The sequence below is a fragment of the Fukomys damarensis genome, unplaced genomic scaffold, assembly GCF_012274545.1.
Source record: "Fukomys damarensis isolate Sample0158 unplaced genomic scaffold, DMR_v1.0_HiC HiC_scaffold_23, whole genome shotgun sequence".
NCBI lineage: Eukaryota > Metazoa > Chordata > Mammalia > Rodentia > Bathyergidae > Fukomys > Fukomys damarensis.
The window spans coordinates 26,746,762-26,752,978 of record NW_022900935.1 but is presented as its reverse complement, the minus strand read 5'-3'; the positions used below and the strand labels follow the sequence as shown (position 1 = coordinate 26,752,978).

Here is a 6,217-nt window from a genome sequence, read left to right as displayed (position 1 = left end):
ACAATGCACAGGGGGAAAAAATCAGGATTCAATCAACTATACATTTTTTCTTTGTGCTAATCTCTATATTCCAATTTTTCTATAATAAACAAGTTTTGTTATATATTGAATAAAGGAAAATTTCAGAGAGACTTCATGTAATTCAGCTTGCTGATTAGTAAGCACCCTTACCTTTCTTGGCCTTAATGTTCACACATTAAATCATTTCAAAATTTAGCTACCTATTAATATCTCACATTCTTTCATGAATATAATCAGAAGTTTAAGTATTAATATTGCTCAAAGAAATGTCTAACAAAAATCTGTATGACTCACTAGGCGTGAGTGCACACTTGTAATCCCAGCTATTTGGGAAGCTGAAGCAGGGGAATTCAAATTCATGGCTAGCCTGGGCAATTTATAAAAAGGGCTGGGAACGTACAGTGTAAAGGTCCTGAGTTCAATACCCAATAGTGGAAAAAATGTCTATATGACTCAAGACAAAACCAAACAAACAAAAACCCTTACTGCTGTTGGCTATAACTACCTTCTGTAAAAATCTCTGCTTTCTTTTTGGTACCAGGGATTGAACTCAGGCCTTTGTACTTGTGAGGCAGGCAGTGGAGCCACTGAGCCAAATCCCAGGCCCAATCTCTGCTTTTTAAAAGTCAACGTCTCTAAATTGAGTGGCTGAGGCTGTAACTCAGTGAGAGCACTTGTCTTCTATGTGCAAGACCCTGGGTTCATTCCCCAGACAGGAAGAGAAAAAAATCTTAATTGAATTTATCACCATTTACACAAACTTCATTCTTCTGCTCCCTTCTCATTGTCAGTAACGAGCACAAGTCCTACTTTCTCCTCAGGATCACTCTAGATAATCAAATGTACCCTAAGAGTATCACTGTCTCTCCAGTTAGACCAGCATCTTCCTTACCACACCCTAACATCCATTTCCTGCCTTTCCTTGCAAAGAGAAGTCTTATTTGTCAAATGGGAATACAGGTACTGTCCTTATGATTAAATGAAAATGTATATCAACTGCCTACCACATAGCCTGACATATCTCAGGGGATAAAAGCCATCAGTTACCTCTTTGCTATCCCAAAGATACTTACCTTAAATAATCTCAAATCCTCTTTATATTACAGAGCACCATACAACAATGTTTGTATCAAGGATGAATCGCAGTTTAAGTGGTGGTCCTATAAGATTATAACAGAGCTAAAACTTCTTATAGCCTAGTGACCCTATAGCTGTCACAGTGCTGTAACACAATGTATGACGTGTTTATGGTGATGCTGATATAAATAACCCCACCGTGCCACCACTCCTGTAGAAGTGTGGCACATAAAATTATAAACAGTGCATAACACTTAATAATGAGAATAAATGCTGGTTAGTGATTTACATATTTATTACACATTTTATTGTTATGTTAGTATATACTTCTAATTATAGGGGGTACTCTAAAACAGTACAATAATTCCCTGGTTTACAAATGCTTCTGCTTGTAAACAATTCCGTTCACAAACAAAAGCATTCTGCAAAATTTTAATGATGCTCCTCCTGCCTCAGCCTCCCTGAGTACTGGGATTACAGGTATACACCACGATGCCCAGCTCTCCTGCCTTTTTATAGCAGTTCTTAAGCAGCTGGGCATGGTGGCACACACCAGTAATTCCAGCACTCTGGTAGGCCGAAGCAAGTAGATCTCAAATTTGAACCTAACCTAGGCAATTTAGCAATTTAGCGAGACCCCAAAACAAAACAATTTTTAATAAGCTGGAGATGTAGTGTAAAGGCCTTTAGTTTAATCCTCCCTAGGTATAGTAGTGTGTGGTAGGATAGGTTAGGGAGAGGAACAGTAGGGTAGGAAAGGGTCGGGTCTCCAAGAGGTGTTTCAATGGTTCATTTTGCAAAAACCAATTTGTTTGATTACCCAAGCCTAGATGATGACCCAGGCATTCTTACTTTGGACTGCAGAAACTATACATTTTTTATTTCCCAAAATTGTTGGCTAAGCTTGTTCTTACTTAACAAATAGTAAGCCAGCTGTGAGGCAGTCAAAAAAAGAAAATAAACTCTAAATATTTGCTGACTGAAGTTGGGTATAAAGATGAACAGCAAAAACCACAGTATTACTCACGTCTGTCTCTTCGTTAGACAGGCCTTTCCACTAGAATAAATTATCAAAATGTATAAAACTGGTTAAAACAAGCACACACACCTGTAAACCCAGCACTCAGAAAAGCTAAGGCAAGAGGATGACAAGTTCAGGCCCAGGCTGGGCAATTCAGTGACTTAGTGAGACTCAGTGAGTCTCAAAATAAAAACGGGCTGAGTATACACCTCAGTACAAAGGTCCTAGGTTCAACCTTCAGCAGCAGGGGGTGGGGTAGGGGAGATAAAAATGTCCATCATTTACAAAAAATAGAAATAAATGTAAGATTGTTTCCAGGCACAAAGGTACCTACCTATAATCTCAAGCTCTGGGAGGCTGAGGCAGGAGGATCACAATTCAAGCCCAGCCTAGGCAACTGAGGAAGGCTCTGTCTCAAAATTTAAAAAAAAAATTTTTTTAATTCTTTATTAAAAAAGGGTTGGGTGGTATGGCTTAGTTCAAAGGCCCTAGGATCAATCCCCAGTACAAAAAGAATTGTTATTTATACTGTTATTTTAAAATTATTTCCAGGTCACTTATAAATGTACTTTGATCATTAAGTATAGACAAACTTGAAAGCTGGTTTATAAAAATGGGTGTGCCCTACTTTTCTCACTCATATGTACAATTTTCAAAAAGCATTTTGCAACTACTGTCCACAAAATTTTATAGCAGCTTCATTTCCCACTATTTATTTTGGCTTCGACTTGGAAGTTTCTGCTTGCTGGATGCTCTACTTTGGTCTAGCAATTACAGTGGGGTAATACTGAATAAATGCAGAGACAAACAGTACTAAACAATGGCAAAATGCTCAGGGAAAACACCAATGGTACAGATCACTCTGTAATGCTCTGCTGTATGAACAACATATACATTTACAAGCCCAGATAGTAATTTAGAAATTACTGCACTCACTGTTTGTTTCCTGACATCGGAGACTTCAAATTTGCAAGCTTTATACTGCATTAAAATGGGGTTTGGCATTATATTGCCTTTTTTTTTTAAAGGAGAAACTAGTTGTAAACTATAGATATATACAAATGATAATTTAAAAAATAAATGCACACTTTGTCAAAAGAGAAAAGGACCTTACCTTAAAAGTCCAACAAAACAAGAAACTTAAACAAATATAACCATGTCAAATTTATATACTATCTTTCAATTTCTGATCTGCATTCCACTTTTTAAAATCCTCTATTTAGCAGCTACATTTTTATGTCATATTTTTTAAAGATTTGTTGAAGCATTTGCCCTACCAAAGAGTTTCAACAACAACAAAAAAGCAACTATCATTTACATACTAGTAATTATGGCATTTAATAATAGCTAGACTTTAAAGAGCATATTTTCAAAGCATTCTGCTGTCAGTTAGTACTCACTGATGCCAATTTTGAGGAAAGCAAGAATGGGTATTTTCCAGCTTTAACCAAAACTCTTTTCACATGATCTAAGATTTCCTCACAATTAAAACCTAGTGGGTCACTAACTACAGTCTAATGGCAACATTCACAACCACAGAACCTTATAAATACAATAAACTACAATAGCTAGAATTACAAGCTACTACCTCAACTAAAAATAGATTTCTGGCTTAGGCTTCCCTGGACTCATCTGTACCACTCAGCCACCACACAGTCTGCTACACACAGGCCGCCATTATGGTGAGGCTCACAAAGGCTGGTGAAAATCAGCGTGACTCCAAGAAAAAGGCACCTTCCCCAAAGGAAGTAGAAGATAGTGATGATGAGGAAATGTCAGAAGATGAAGAAGATGACAGCAGTGGAAAAGAGGTTGTCATCCCTCAGGAAAAGAAAGAAAGAAAGAAGGCTATCATGATTCCAGAAAAAAAAAAAAAAGGAGTGAGTGGTTCCCTCAACCAAAATCATCAGTGTGCAACTGCCAAATCTGCCAAGAAGACAGTGACTGACAATGGTCAAGGCAATCACAGCACCTGGCAAAAAGGGAGCTGTTGCCCCACCCAAGTGGGCAAAGAATGGCAAAAATGCCAAAAAGGAAAACATCAATGAAGAGGAAGGACAGCAAGGAGGAAGAGAATGATGAGGAGGAGGAAGATGAAGATGAGGAATTTGAGCCAAGAGTGATGAAAGCAGTAGCTGCTGCCCCTGCCTCAGAGGATGATGACAATGAAGAGGAAGATAACTGGCTCTAAAGAAGAAACTATGGAGACCACACTAGCCAAAGGAGAGAAAGCTCCTGCAAAAGTCACTCCTGTAAACTCCAAGAACGTTGATGCGAGGGAGGATGGAGATGATGATGATGATGAAGATGATGAGGACAAGGAGGAAGAAGCTGTCAAAGTACCTGGAAAACGAAAGAAGGAAATGACTAAGAAACAGAAAGTGGAAGGTACAGAACCAACTACAGCTTTCAATCTCTGTTGGAAATCTAAATTCTGTTTGTTTTTTGTTTTTTGTTTTTGGTACCGGGGATTGAACTCGGGTCCTTGCGCTTGCAAGGCAGGCCACCAAACCGCTGAGCTAAATCCCCAGCCCCTGGAAATCTAAATTCTAACAGAGCTCCTGAATTAAAAACTGGTATTGGTGAAATTTTGCTAAAAATGATCTCACTACTGTGGATTTCAGAATTGGTACAAATAGGAAATATGACTAGACAGACTGAATCTGCTGAAGACCTGGAAAAGGCCTTGGAACTCACTGGTTTAAAAGTCTTTGGCAGTGAAATTAAACTTGAGAAACCCAAAGGTAAAGACAGTAAGAATGATCAAGATGGAAGAATACTTCTGAATAAAAATCTCCCTTATAAAGTCATTCAGGATGAATTAAAAGAAGTGACTGAAGATGCCACAGAGAACAAATTAGTCAGCAAGGGTGGGAAGAGTAAAAGGATGGCTCATATTGAATTTAGAACAGAAGCTAAGGCACAGAAAACCTTTGAAGAAAAGCAGGGAACAGAGATTGATAGCGACCTGTTTCCCTTTACTATGTTGGGGGAAAAGATCAAAATTAAGACTACAGAGGTGGAAAGAATAGCACTTGAAGTGGTGAGTCCAAAACTCTGTATTAAGCAACTACTCCTACAGAACAACAGGAGAAACTCTTCAGCAACTATCCAAAAAAGTAACTTTTTTCAAATCACCCCAGAACCAAAACGGCAAATCTAAAGGGTATGCATCTATAGAATGTGCTTCATTTGAAAATACTAAAGCTTTAAGCTCTTGTAGTAAACGGGAAATTGCAAGCAGAACAATCAGACTAGAGCTGCAAGGATCCAGGGGTCACCTAATCCAAGAAGCCAAACACCCAAAACCCTGTTAGTGAAGGGTCTGTCCAAGGAAATCACCAAAGAGATCTTAAAGGAATCATTTGATGGTTCACCTGGAGCAAGGATAGTCACTGACTAGGAAACAGGGTAGTCTAAGAAGTTTGGTTTTATAGACTTCAGTGGTGAGGAAGATGCCAAGGAGGTAATGGAAGACGGTGAAATCAACAGAAACAAAGTTACCTTGGGCTGGCCCAAGCCTAAAGTGGAGGTGGCTTCAGGGGCCATGGTGGTGGCAGAGGCAGCCAAGGTAGCTTTGTAAGCAGAGTCTGGGGAGGCTTTGGAGGGCAAGGGGGCTTCTGAGGAGGCAGAGGCAGAGGAAAAGGAGGAGACCGCAGGGAAAGAAGACAAAGTTTGAATAGTCCCTTCTGCCCCTGTCTGTACCCGTTCCACTGGAAAGGAAAGATTTGGGTTTCACTAATACCCGTTAGATGACAAAGCCTTCTGAGGACATTTCAAGACAGTGTGTCTTATACTTGGAAAGCATAAGGATGACCTTTCAGGAGAGATACTACCTTCTTGGTTTTGACTGAAGATTCATAAACTTTTTAAAGCAATGAGTGGTAGAGCTAACTAATCTGTAAGTTTTTAATTTATATTGTTTCATCCCATGTACAAAACCATTTCTTTCCTACAAATAGTGTGTGAGTTTGTGTGTGTGTGTGTTGGGGGTTTGTAAAGGAAAGCAGAAGGTTTTATGACTTTTGCTTCAGTGATTTTAGGACAAATTAATTGTTTTTGTTTTTGTTTTTGGTAACGGGTATCAAACTTGGGATC

The 6,217-nt window shown here is 38.9% G+C and overlaps 1 pseudogene; it reads left to right on the top strand.

The window, feature by feature from the left end:
* The first annotated feature begins 3,735 nt into the window (after window positions 1-3,735).
* LOC104852524 lies at window positions 3,736-5,924 on the top strand (annotated as a pseudogene).
* The last annotated feature ends 293 nt before the right edge of the window (window positions 5,925-6,217 follow it).